This window comes from Sus scrofa, chromosome 13 (genome assembly GCF_000003025.6).
Source record: "Sus scrofa isolate TJ Tabasco breed Duroc chromosome 13, Sscrofa11.1, whole genome shotgun sequence".
Taxonomy (NCBI): Eukaryota; Metazoa; Chordata; class Mammalia; order Artiodactyla; family Suidae; genus Sus; species Sus scrofa.
This window is the reverse complement of record NC_010455.5, coordinates 4868767-4883558: the sequence shown is the minus strand read 5'-3', so window position 1 is coordinate 4883558 and position 14792 is coordinate 4868767.

The window sequence follows — 14792 nt, the reverse complement described above, 5'->3', positions numbered from 1 at the left end:
GGGTGTGGAGAAAGGGAATCCTCCTACACTATTGGTAGGAATGTAAATTGTTAACAACCGCTATAGAAAATAGTATGAGGTACCTCAGAAAACTAAATAGAGAACTACCATATGACTCAGCAATCTCACTCCTAGGCATATATCTTAACAAAACTTTCATTGAAAAAGGTACATGAACCCCTAGGTTCACTGAAGCACTATTCACAATAGCCAAGACATGGAAACAATGTAAATGTCCATTGACAGATGAATTGATTAAGAAGATGTGGTACATATACACAATGGAATACTACGCAGCCATAAAAAAGAGAAATAATGCCATTTTCAGCAACATGGATACAACTAGAGACTCTCATACTAATGAAGTAAGCCAAAAGAGAAAAACAAATACAAGGTGATATCACTTATATCTGGAATCTAATACATGGCACAAATGAACCTATCTATAGAAAAGAAATGAACTCATGGACTTGGAGAACAGACCTGTGATTGCCAAGGGGGGAGGAGGAGGGAGTGCGATGGACTGGGAGTTTGGGGTTAGAAGATGCAAACTATTGCATTTGGAGTAGATAAGCAATGAGTCCTCCTGCATAGCACAGGGAACTATATCGAATCACTTGTGATGTAACATGATGGAGGATAAAGTGAGAAAAAGAATACACACACACACACACACACACACACACGCACATATACATGTATGTATTACTGGATCACTTTTCTGCACAGCAGAAACTGACAGAACATTGTAAATCAAATATAATTTTAAAAAAAATTTTTAAAGAGTTGGGAACTGGACAGCAATGAAGACATCCCTCAGGGACCATCCCATACCTGTGCCAAGATTAAACATCCAGTAAGCTCCTGGACAGCAAATGGGTCAGAACACAGATCAAACCCTTTGGAACCAGAAACTGTGGCTTTGCAAAACATACTCCATTGTGCATCCTCCTGCCTTATCTTTGTCTCAAATATTCTAGGGGGGCAGAAAAGGAAGGGTTTTCTTGGGAGGTTATCAGCTTGATAAAATGACAAAAATGACAAAAAATGCTATCCATTTGTAGAGCAAAGTAGAGTTTCATTTATAATCATTTCTTAAATCTCATGTAACCCACCTTGTGGACTCTAAAACAATAATCTCAAGCAGGGCTTCTCAAACTATCCCTGAACCACTTTAATTTTCTGTTTCCAATCCGTTGAGGATTAGTACTTTTGTAAAATAATGATTTGTTTCTTCATTTTTATAATAAAAATATACAAAAAAATAAGCCCATACTATTATTATATTCAACTGATATAAAAAGAGGCTCAAATTGTTTTAAAAGTCTCTGAATATTTACTGACAAATTCTGTACTTGTTATATACCAGTAAGGATCCCAGACTGGCACCAGTCAGCGAAAAACACTGAATAGCACTGGTTTAAAAAGTGTGTTGGAAAACCCATTAGGACACCAGACAAACTTCTTGTCTCTTTCCCTCTGGGTACTCTGCTTGAGAAAAAGTCATAAAAACAAGAAACACAAAATGCTTAATGACATTTTTTTGAGGAAGGGAGAACATATCAATAAATCACTAGGTTTTGTGACATGAATCTAGCATGTGAGTTTCACTGACCTATATCCACCACCAAATGATCAAGTAAAGGTCAGTCCTTGGGATACAGGTGATTTGGTCTCTGGGGATGCATAGATTGCCATACTAGAGATCATCACAGACAGTGTGAATTTATTAAATAGTGGCACATGCTTAGGTCCAAGACAAGTCCCAGAAGTATTCACCATTTCAAGAAGAACTCTGACTCTCCTGTTCACCACCCCCAACTTTGAGCTAAGACACTCTGGCCATTTTAAGGTTCACACCATGAGCAGAAAAGATCTGATGTTCCCATCTATGCCAAAGATCATGCAAACTGTTCAACATACACTTTATTTTCCTTCAGCAGATAAGAATCGAGACAGAATTCCTAACCCACTGGTTTCTTCCAACACACATTCAAACAATTTTCCTGTTCATCGAGCTATTTTCTCTTTCTCTTGAACTAGTTTACACTTCTCCCTGCAGTGAGATGTGGCCTTGGGATGACGGAATGTGGATAGAAGAGGTGTGTGTTTCACTTTCATACCCGTCCCTTAAAGACCCTATGTGCCTAATCCTCCATGCTCTTTCCTCTCCTCCAACAAGGTTGGAAGCCGTGTGCTAAAGATGCAGAAGCCATAAACTGGAGGAGCCTCCTTACCCTCATTCCAGACCACTCATTCTAGACATTGGGAGTGAATCTGAAATGGGGTTCTGCCTTTGAGATTTAGGGGATTTGTACATCATAACAGATGATGTCACCTTAGCTAATAAGCCTTCACGTAAACAAAAATACTCTTTTTCTCCATCATTGTGCAAGGTTGGCTGATGAGTTAGAACTTCTTTATTCATCCACTCTTGTCATGATCCATTTAATGGGCCTGCTTGTATCTATTCACTAATTTAAAAATTCTTTATGGATCTTCATTGGGCACAAGTATCATATCTAAAGGTCCTTTAAAATGACACCTAGAAGAAAATTCTCTTACTTCAAATTTGGTTTTAAAGTAACTGGGCTCTGACAGCTATAATGACAAAGCAGAATGCACCTGGGGAAGTTCCCGCTATGGCACAGTGAAAGCAAACCTTACTAATATCCGAGAGGATGCAGGTTCAATCCCTGGCCTCGCTCAGTGGGTTGGCGATCCGGCGTTATGGTGAGCTATGGTGTAGGTCACAGACACGTCTTGGATTCCGCATTGCTATGGCTATGGCCAGCAGCTGCAGCTCTGACTCTGATTTGACCCCTAGCCTGGAAACTTCCATATGCCGTGGGTATGGCCCTAAAAAGAAAAAAAAAAAAAAGAATGCACCTGGAGACTCTTTAATCTCACCCTTTTATTCCTCTCTACCCTCCCACACTCACCCCTGCACTCTTGTGTGCCAAAGCAGGGGTGGAGCTCCAGGAATGATTATGATTTTGAGGAAATGAAAGGAAATTTTCCCCGGGAGATTATCTTGTTCATCCTCAATTCAGATCCCCAATTTCACAGAGACGTCAATCTAAGATGATCATTTCCGTTGTGCTTGTGACTTCAGAGAGACACAGGGAAAGAACATGGTTTGCCCCTGGAAAAATGAGAGATTTTGCTTCTTTCTATATGCCATCCCCTCCTCTGGGTCTTCGAGTGACTCTCAGTAAATACCAGGATTACTTGTTAAGGCTTTTAAAGTATGGTTATTTTTCACTGGTGTATCACAGCCCTGAGACAGAGCTTGGGGTGGCGCAGGGGTTGGGGGGGATGTCCATATCTGAATGTGATGTGTACAGAATTGAATGGAATTTACCTGTGCACCTTACTCCAGATTCCACTCCGAAGCAGACGCGTCCACTGCCCTCGTGTTTCAACACACATTTTTCTCCTAGCTAGATGTTTTGCAGTCTTTGCAGAAAGTTTAACTGTTTCACATGATCCTTCCTACACAGCTGAGCGGCTCCCTCGCGCATCATCAAATTTGTTTACTTGAAATGGAAAGTTGGGATTTGCAAATCGATTTTGCTTTGATTTTTTTATAAGTAAAAAATTAACTTTAGATGACTATACCCCAGTATATTTTATTCTTTCCTGCTCCTCACATCCAACCTGTGGTCCTATTTCTCCAAGGAAAGATTCTTTTATTGTCCCATTGTCCCATCCATACTACTCCCTTCTTCACTGTTTGTAAAAACACTGCTGGGAAATTAAAACAAGAAATGCTATTTTCCAAAGAAACTGCAGCATATCTGAGCTTAGGCAAATGACGCTGTTTTAAATGATATGAGAAACTCAGCCGAGTACAGTGTATCGCAGGCCCTGTGTGAATGGTTCATTATGGTGATAGAGATGATGCAGACACCCACTGACCTATCAGGAAAAAAGCAAAGCAGGCCTCAGGTTTCCAGACTGCTGACCCAGCTCAGGGACCAACGCTCACTCAGAATATGGATTTCAGGAAACTTCAAAACACCCTCCATCTGCAGGATTTAAGCCCCCAAGGCCAGAATCATCTATTTTTCACATTTGATTTGGGCTGGGACCTGGGGCTGAAATCAGATACCATCCCCCCCTTCTCCTCACTGCCCTCCCCGGTGCCTCAGTAACGCTGTTATTTCTCCTATTAATATCTCATCAACATCAGGCAGGTGCTTCCTATACGGAGGTTCTTCATTAACAAGTTGTCAGTGGGACAAAGAGTCAGATCCCCACTGTTGAAGGAAGCTGGCAAGAGCCCCGGGCAGAAGGAGGCCAGAGAATATCGTGCCCGTTTTCCTATAAAGCTTAAACTGGGACTCACCTTTCTGACTTCTGAAAACTTTCCTGGAACTTCCCTCCTGAACAAACGTGGTTCTCGGATGAAATATATTTTTATGCTCCATGTCATATCTGAATCAGCAGTTTTTAAATACTCAATATATCTTTAAATGCCAACAGACAACAAGTATAGCAGGTGTTTAATTGTGGTTTAAAGATCCACATTGTTCACATTTTACAATCACAATTAAAATTAAGCAATAACACCAAAGGAGTTCCGGTAGACGGCAATAATACTTACCCGTATAGTGAAATTGATAAGGATCCAGATATAATGATGCCCATTGTAGTAACCCTGTGGTGACTGATTGCTATTCTGCCGTTAGCAAACAACCAAGAAATACTTTATTTTTTCAGAATTATCAATTTGTTTCTAGGGTATGTGAACAATGGAAACCTTAAGGGAGAATGCAATAGTTAGTGAGGTATTAAAACAGTTATATAACTAATAAAAACACTAAATCAACTTAGATATGCAGCAGTGTGTCATTTCCATTTTAATAAAAAAGTACATTATTCTCTTCCCGAAATTACAAAATTTTATTTTTTTTTTACTCTGTGCCAACATATTTGGAAAGTAAAAAAGTCATAAATCTACGGTTTCTGGAATTGTCATTTATGGGATTCTCTAGTCCTTAGAAAAGATAGAAGAAAAACAGACATTTTTATAAAACAATCGATTTGAAAAATTATTTGCATTTGCTGCTTGCAATTTTTTTTCTTTGGGAGGTTGGGAGGGGGAGTGCAGAGACATAGGGATAAAACGCATTTGATTTTCATAGCATCCCTGTATGCTGCACGTTAAGATCTCTGGATGTGCCTGCTCAAATAGGCAGTGTGCAGAGATGCTTTATTGAGGAGAGCTTTCACATCCTCTGATGTGCAGTCTGCACAGTAACAAAGGCTCAGGCAGAGGGTCAGACTCCTGTTCAATTAAATCCAGGCACCGGCCAGATGGGAGACAGATGAGAAACTGAGCCAGAAGGCTACAACAGGCTCTTATATTTGCAGGCCTGAGGTGCCTGGGAACTCTCAGCTCCCAATCTGAGCCAAGATAGCCAGACCTTATCAAGAAATGGAGAAGCACGAATTTTTCTTCTCTTAAAACACAGAAAAGGGCTTTACCAACAGGGGCCACACATAGTTTCCAAACACCCTTGAAAAATTCTCATGAGTTTATTTCCTGAGTTGCTAGTAAATACCCTCCCATATGGAAGAGCCAAAAGTAGCTTTTGTAAGAACTAGCTGTAAAATTTTAGAACTGCAAGATTGTTTGAGAAGAACTGAAGGAAAGCAAGAGGACAAAGAACAAAAGTAGTAAAAAGAAACTTTGAATTTATCCAGGGCACTGAGTCACATTTCCCACCAAAGGCCATGGAACAGTGGTCTTTGCCTTGCCTGCACATCAGTATCCCATGGAGAGCTTTTAAATATATACATACATTGACACTTATTTAAAATATATACATACATTGACACTTATTTAAAATATATACATATATCCCAGGTCAGTTGAAGCCACATCCCTGGGAACAGAGCCTGGGTGATTCTGACATGTGCATATCGCCAAGGAGCTTGAGGGTGGATACTCTTATCTTAAAGTGTATGCACATTTTGTAATTCAACTCAGTAAAGCATTTGTTTCATTAATTAATTAATTAGGTTTTCTTTTCCACAAATATTCCAGTAAAACAATGAACCAAGAGGACAGGCCATATTCCCCCGTGACTTGCCCCACACCTGAGAGTGTTAGGAATGCCAGGGAAGCAAGGGTCTAAATTTTAAATTGCATAAATGAAGAAACTGAGGCTCAGAAAGGTAATGTCTTTTGGGCCTTCTGATCACACTCTACCATCTGCTCCTTTATACCATATGTAAAGGACAACATATTGATGAAATATTTTGGATTCCATTTAAGAGAACATAAGAAAATATGAAATGGCTAAAAAAGTCTGATAAGAGAACCCCGTAACAATGGCAGTTACAATTTACTAAACCCTGCTAAATATCAGAAATTTGCATATTCATGTATTCATTCACGAAATCCTATTGAATATTGTCATAGAAAAAGTACTGATCTAGCCATATGGGGCTACAAAGATATTGACATGAGATGTGTTCTTTGTTCTTGGAACTTCAGGCCACTGGGGGAGACCAAGATGAACCAAAAATCACAGTCATAAGGAAATACCTAGGACGTGTGATAAATGCTCTGAAGGGAATATGGGTCCATGAGAACAAGAAGAAAGATGATCTATTAGCAGGAGACTCAGGAAAGGAAGAGAGGCCTGAGCTGAGAACATGAGTGATGCAGAAGCTCACCAAATACTGGGAGATGACAGGGTGAGGAACGAGCATCCATCACAGAGAAAACAGCATGTGCAAAAGTCCTGTGGTGAGAGAAGGCAAAGCACTTTGGAAGATGTGCGGGAGGGTTAGAGAGGCTGGAATAGAGAGAGCATGTGGAACAGCAGATAGGAGAGGCAGGCTAAGGCCAGGCGTTTATTAGAACTAGATTTTATAACCGTCCTATGTGGAGGATGTTTTGGTTCCATTTACAGATAAGAAAACCAAGCTCCAGCGTCTAAACAACAAAATGCAAGTCACATCACTAGTAAGTGGCTAAGTTGGTGTTTCCCGTATGGCTCAGCAGTAATGAACCCCTACTAGTACACATAAGGATGTGGATTTAATCCCTCACCTCACTCAGTGGGTTAAGGATCCAGCATTCCTGTGGCTGTGGCATAGGCCGGCAGCTGCAGCTCTGATTTGACCTCTAGCCTGGGAACTTCCATATGCCGCAGGTGCAGTCCTGAAAAGACAAAAAATAAATAAGTAAACAAATAAATAAATAAATAAGTGGCTGAGGGGCAATCAAGCAAATCTGCTTTCCCGGATGATCCCCTCTGCTACCTAGCCAGTGTTCATAAACACACAGAGGCTGTCTATTGTACCTCCTCTGTCCCCTCTGCATCACACCTGGCTTAGGGGCCTAGACTGCAGGGTCTGCCAGTGCTGAATGGAATGCAAAGGAGTTCATCTGACAAAATCTAACCTGGCTTCTGAATGACCCAGAGTCAAAGAGCAGTGAAACAAGGAGAGAGAAACTACAGAACAGCTGAGGCAGCCAGTGCCACCCTCAAACTTATGTGAAGTGTTCCTAGTCTTAGGAACAATTTTAAAAATTTTTTATTAAAGTATAGTGGATTTACAATGTTGTGTCAATTTCTGCTGTACTGCAAAGTGACTCAGTTATACACATATATATATATAAACACATTATTTTTTATATTCTTTTCCATCATGGCCTATCCCAGGAAATTGGGTATTGTTCTCTGTGCTATATGGTAGGATCTGTTGTTTATCCCTTCTAAATGGATGCAACTAGAGATTGTCATACTAAGTGAAGTCAGTCAGAAAAAGAAAAGCAAATAGCATATCACTTATATGTAGAATCAAAAATATAGCACGAATAGGAGTTCCCGTCATGGCTCAGCAGTAACAAACTCACAGTATCCATGAGGACTCAGGTTTCATCCCTCGCCTCGCTCAGTACATTAAGGATCCGGTGTTGCCATGAGCTGTTGTGTAGTCTCAGACGCAGCTTGGATCTGGTGTTGCTGTGGCTGTGGTATAGGCAGGCAGCTGCAGCTCCAATTCAACCCCTAGCCTAGGAACTTCCATATGATGCAGCACAGCTCAAAAAAAAAAAAAGACAAAAAAATTATATGGTACAAATGAATCTATCTACAAAACAGAAAGAGACCCACAGGAATAGAGAACATGCTTCTTATTGCCAAGGCCAAGGGTGGGAGTGGGGGACAAGGAGAAGGATGGACTGGGAGTTTAGGGTTTATAAATGCAAACAACTTTTTTTGTATTATTATGATATGTTTAGCAGCATCCAACAGAAAACTCAATTTTAAATGGTTTAAGCAATGAGAGTAGTTTATTATTTCACATAACACAAGTTCCAAAGGAGGACAGCTCCAGGGTTGATTTATTCCAAAGTTCAATGAAACCATCTAAGACCAATTTGCTTCTGCTCTGTTCTTCTTAGCTTGTCTGCTTTGTCCTCAATGAGCTTCCATCATGGCACAAGACAGTGGTTGCAAGCTAAGTTTCACCTGTGGACAGGACAACAATCAGCCAGTGAAGGGTCTGTTTCTTCCTTGTGGCTCCTTTTTCAGAGTGGGGAAATATTTCCCCAAATGTCTCTGCACCAGCAGACTGATCCCAGTAGCCAGAACTGGGTCCTAAGCCCACACTACACCATTAACTGTCTAGGGCAATGAATGGATCACATGTGGTTAAGACTAATCATGATTTACTTCCAAGCTGGGGATAGGGCCACCTGAAGGGCAATTATGTGAACAAAATTGGAGTCCTGTTAGCAATGAGGTAGGGGATTTATTTGAGGTAAGTAACCAATAGTATTGTTTCTACTCTCCTTGTCTTGATCAGACAAAGTCCCACCCTCTGGGCAGCAGGAATTGAATGACTTCAGGTAGACGATGTATTTAAGATCATTTAAAGATAAAAATGGAGTAACTATGGGTTAGGTATCCAAAATGGAGTCAGGTGGCCACTGCAGATGTGGTTTCAGACAAGTCACTGCACCACTGAAAACACAAATCTTTTCCGAACTGTGTCAAACACAAGACCACCAGCCATTTTCAAAAATAATAGCTGCTAAGAGCTGCTAGCTGCACCCTTGTAGTTTCAAAGTCTGCCGACTCTTGGCAACTGTGTAATCATTTCAGACCCCAAACCAATCCTTGTCTAGCTTATTTCTCACCAGCTCCAATCCCAATTCTTGACAAACAATTTACATAACCTTGCAGGTTTTGCCTTTATAAGCTTATTTCATTTTATATTCTGGAAGAACACAATTTAAGTGCTTCTTGAATTTTGCCTCTGAGGCTACAGTCCTAACAAACCACAATGAAATACTTGTCATTTCCATCAGGTCTCTGTTTCTGAAATTGTGGTCAACAAAGTTCACTGATGGTGGTTCTGATCAGCTCAACATGGTAGAAATACAGCAGTACACAATGGGCAGAAAGAAGACAGTCTAACTTTGAATCCTGGATCCCTCCATGCTGGGAGGGGAAGAACTGGACCCAGTGCTGGGCAGGCACTATGGTGCTCTGAAGGAGTTATCCAACCTACAGCTGTATCTCGTGCACTCCATGGCCCAGGTTAACCTGTTCGCACACGAAAGTCAGCAACACTTTCAGGCCAGCCAGCCCTAAACTCAAGGACAGAGTTTAAATTATCCTCAGATCCTATTATCAATCAGTGGGATGAAAATCATGGTGCAATCATTTGGCACATCTCTCCCTCTGTTTCCATCTCAGGGGACCAAGGTGAGCTATAAATATAAACATTAATTTGGAAAGACCCGTGATCCTCCTGAGATGATCAAAGGGTTGGAATCACAGAGGCCTAGAGGACAAACAGGCAAGCCACCTAGCACCTTCCCTGGGGCTCAGTGACAAATGACATTAAGATTCGACAACTAGTGGGTAACTCACAAACCACTGGCAAACCTTAAAAAAAAAAAAAAAAATGCTATGCAGAGTTGCAAACAGGACCACCGGCAAACTTAAAGTCAGTACTTTCTGATAATGTTTCATTCCCTGCCCTCTGCAGACAACACCTCCCTGTTCAAACTCCCTTGATAATTCAGGCTTTCTGACAGAAGAGGAGTCATGGCTTCAGTACACCAGGGAGGAGGATCAGACAGCCGCAGGACAGGTGGGAAGGAACAAATTCTCAGAAAACAAAGATCCTTAAGGTATATGAAATGATTGGCCATCAGGGACCTGCTACATAACAGAGAATTCTACCCAACATTCTGTAATAATCTATGCGGGAGGATGAATGTGTGTACATCATTTTGTTGTACACCAGAAATTATCCAACACTGTAAATCAACTATACTTCAATAAAACTTTAAAAAATGAAAAAAAATAAGACAAAAACAAAGATCCTAGGATCAGCAGATGGTGGTGGTGAAAGATGCCTCAGACTACTTCCTCATACCACACTCTTGGCACTGTGGAATCTCAAGAGTTCCCCAGAATTTAGAAAAACGAATGCCCCTAAAAAAAGTCCAGAGATTCGTTCCACGGTTACAATATTATAAACAAGCCCTTGAATCAATCCCATGATGTGATGTTTCTCTTTAAAGCTTCAATCATGAACCCAACACATTCATTAGGTACCTACTACAGGCCAGGAGCTGTAGAGGTGATTTTAAGGCCACTCACTTGGCATTTTGCATTCATAATTGCTTCCCCTGGCCATGACCCAAAAAAAGAAGCTACAACTGACCCCATTTTAAAAGGCTGGTGTACTGGAGTTCTCATTGTGGCTCATCAGATTAAGGAACTAACATAGTCTCCATGAGGATACAGATTCAAGCCCTGGCCTTGCCCAGTGGGCTGAGGATCTGGTATTGCTGCAATTCACGACATAAATCACAGATGAGTCTTGGATCCAGTGTTGCTGTGGCTGCGGTATAGCCCTATTGCTGCAGCTCTGACTTGACCCCTAGCCCAGGAACTTCCATATGCCACAGGTGGACCATAAAAAGAAAAAAAAGAGAAAAAAGGCTGGTATATTTCAAAACCATAGTTGGTGAGTTTTAGAGATCAGATTTGAATCCTAGTCTATCTACGTATTTGTACAAAAATGCTACCAACAAAACACCCCAAATATCAGTAGATTAAACCTATGTTCAGGAATTTCCTATTGTGGCTCAGTAGGTTACAAACCTGACTAGTATCCATGAGGACGTGGTTTCAATCCCTGGCCTCATTCAGTGGGTTAAGGATGTGGCTTTGCTGTGAGCTGTGGTGTAGGTCGCAGACACGGCTCGGATCCCAAGTTGCTGTGGCTGTGGCATAGGCCAGCAGCTGCAGCTCTGATTCAACCCCTGGACTGGGAACTTCCATGTGCCACAGGTACAGCCCTAAATTAAAACAAACACACACAAAAAAAAAAATCAATCAATCAATAAAGAATGTAATTATGCTCAAATGGCTCCTGACTGAAGTCAAGGAAAGGCCAGGCTCTGGCCTCAGCAAGTTGGTCACAATGAAAAGGAGTCTAGGGTATAGAAGAGGTTTTGATGACTCATATTAAATCAGGAGACAACCAAACTAGAACTGAAACTTTCTGCGGTTTGCCTAAGTCAGGCATTCCCTTGCTGGAGAGATGGACGTTATGATCAGTTAAACAGTTTCATCAAACTTCACACTGTAACCCTTGAGGAAAAACCAGAAATAATTATTCACTGGTAGGAGTTCACAGCAAGAAGTGGGCAAACCAAAACTCTGACAGAAGAGTGGCATCCAGTGGCCAGGGGTTAATTTGCAATGAGCCACAGATGCAGGCGGGCAACAGCAGTTGCTGGGTAACCACACCCCAGTAGAGCTTCAGCAGACCACGAGGGGTGGCAGACACCAGCCTGGGGTCTGTAGAGGAGAGAATTCAGCCAACGGCAAAGACAAATATGGTCACCCTCCTCTGGGAAGAACACAGGAACCTCCTACATTTCCTTCATTCCTGGTGTTCCCATCCAATCAGCTCTCTGAAGCAAACTGTACCTTATATAACTAAAATGTAGGTTTAATTACCTCACAATTTACACCTCTACACCTGGATCCATTAAACGTCTTAACTTGCTAATGTAAATTTTATCTTCGATCTCTCAGAATAGTTTGGTCTGTTTTTCCTTTCATTGCTGTAAAATAAGACATACCACCCATACTCCAAACCTTTAAAAAAAGTTTGATGATCCACCCTCTTACTCACTCTTCACCATCACAGGTGACTCTCCATGGGTATTGGAGACTGACTGACTTTGTAGCTAAGGACAATATCTCAGGGTTGCAAGCAAACTTTAGCTAATTTAGTAGAATTTAAATCATACAAAGCATATTCTCTGACCATAATAGAATTAAACTACAAATCAATAACAAGAATAACAGGAAAACTTCCCCAATACTTAGAAATTAAACAAAACACAGTCAAATCCATAGATAAAAGAGAACAAAAATTTTCCCTAGGGAATTAGAAGACATTTTGAACTGAAAAAAATCCTTAGAGAGAAATTCATAGTATTAAATCTTTTCTTAAAACACAAAAACATTCTCTAAGCTTCCACCCCAAGAAACTAGAAAAGGAAGAGCACAATAAGCCCCACTTAAGCAGAAAAAGGAATTGGTAAAGAGCAGAAATAAAAAGAACTGAAAAAGTTTCCATCGTGATGCAGGGGAAACGAATCCGACTAGGAGCCATGAGGTTGCAGGTTCGACCCCTGGCCTTGCTCAGTGGGTTAAGGATCTAGCATTGCCATGAGCTGTGGTGTAGGTTGCAGATGTGGCTAGGTCCTGCATTGCTGTGGCTGTGGCTGCGGCCAGCAGCTGCAGCTCCAATTGGACCCCTAGTCTGGAAACCTCCATATGCTGCAGGTGCTGCCCTAAAAAGCAAAATAATAATAATAATAATAATAGAAAACAAAAAAACAATAGAGAAAATCAATGAAACAAAAAGATTTTTTGAAATATCAATAAAATGGATAAACCTCTAACAGCACTGAAGAGGGCAGAGAGATGAGACAAATTATCAGTATCAGAAATGAAATGGAGGATCTCACCATAGACCCCCAAGTACTAAAAGGATCATAATGAACTATTACATACATAAACTCAAAAACTTGGATGAATTGAACCTATTCCTTGAAAACCACAAACTACTGAAACTCACCCAAAATAAAATACACAACCTGAAAATTCTAAAAATATTTTAAAAGTTGAATTTGTAGCTTAAAACATTCTGGAAAAGAAATCTCCAGACCCAGATGGTTGCACTGGCAAATTCTACCAAGATTTAAAGAAGAAATGACACCAATGCTATACTTTCTCTTCCAGAAAGTAGAAACATGTCCCAACTAATTTTACAAGTCAAGCACTACCTTTATACCAAAACCAAAGACAGTACAAGAAAATGAAACTACAGAGCAGTATCTCTCAGAAAGGCATAAAAATTCTCAACAAATATTAACAAATCAAACCCAGCAATATATCAAAAGAATAATACAACACAACCAAGTAAGTATATTCTGGGGAAGCTAGTCTAGCTTAATATAAAAATCAGTATAAGTCACTGTCTTAACAGACTAAAGAAGAAAAACCATGTGGTTATATTAATAGATATAGAAAAAAATATTTGGCAAAATATAACACCCATTCGTTTGTTTTTTGTTGTTTTGTTTTTTTTTTTTTTTGTCTTTTTTTGTCTTTTCTAGGGCCCCACCTGTGACATATGGAGGTTCCCAGGCTAGGGGTCTAATCAGAGCTGTAGCTGCCACCCTACACCACATCCATAGAAACGTCGGATCTGAGTCACATCTGTGACCTACACCACAGCTCACAGCAACCCACTGAGCGAGGCCAGGGATCAAACGGGCAACCTCATGGTTCCTAGTTGGATTCATTAACCACTGAGCCACGATGGGAATTCCAATAATATCCATTCATGATTTCTTAAAGTCTCTCAGAAAATTAGGAATAAAAGGAAAATTCCCCAGGAGTTCTCTTGTGACTCAGTGGGCTAATGATGCAGTGTTGTCACTACAGCAGCTCAGCTCACTGCTGTGGCACAAGTTCAATCCCTGGCATGGGAATTTCCACATGTCACAAGAGCAGCCAGAAAAAAAAAGTTCCTCAAAATTATAAAAGACATTTACAAAAAATTTGCAGCTAAAATCATATTAATAATTAAAGGCTAGGTGCCCCCCCACAATCAGAAACAAGACAAGGCTGTCAACGCTCACCACTTCTACTCATTGTTGTCCTAGAATTCCTAGACACTGCAATAAGGCAAGAAAAAGAAAGGAAAAAAGGAGTTCCCATTATGGCTCACCAGTTAACAAACTCCATGAAGACTCAGGTTTGATCCCTAGCCTCACTCAGTGGGTTAGGGAATCCGGTGTTATCAAGAACTGTGGTGAACATTGGAGGTACAGCTCAGATCCCATGTTGCTGGGGCTGTAGTATAGGCCCGTGGCTGTAGCTTCCTAGCCTGGAACCTCCATATGCTGCAAGTGCATCCCTAAAAAGACAAAAATACAAAAAAAAAAAAAAAAAAAGTAAAGAAAAAAAACATACAGACTGGAAAAGGAGTCAAATTGTCCCATTCAATGACCACACGATTGTCTAAGCAGAAAATTTAAAAAGAGATAAATCAAAGAAAAACTCCTAAAATTGATAGGTGAACTAAATAGGATTGCTATGTTCAGATTTGGGTGCCGTATCTTAATAGGTCCATTGAGAAAACTGGTGGTTCTCTAAAGAAGTAGGAGTAGAAGAAAGAAAGTGTGGGAAATCATGCCATAATCAAAGCAAGGAAGG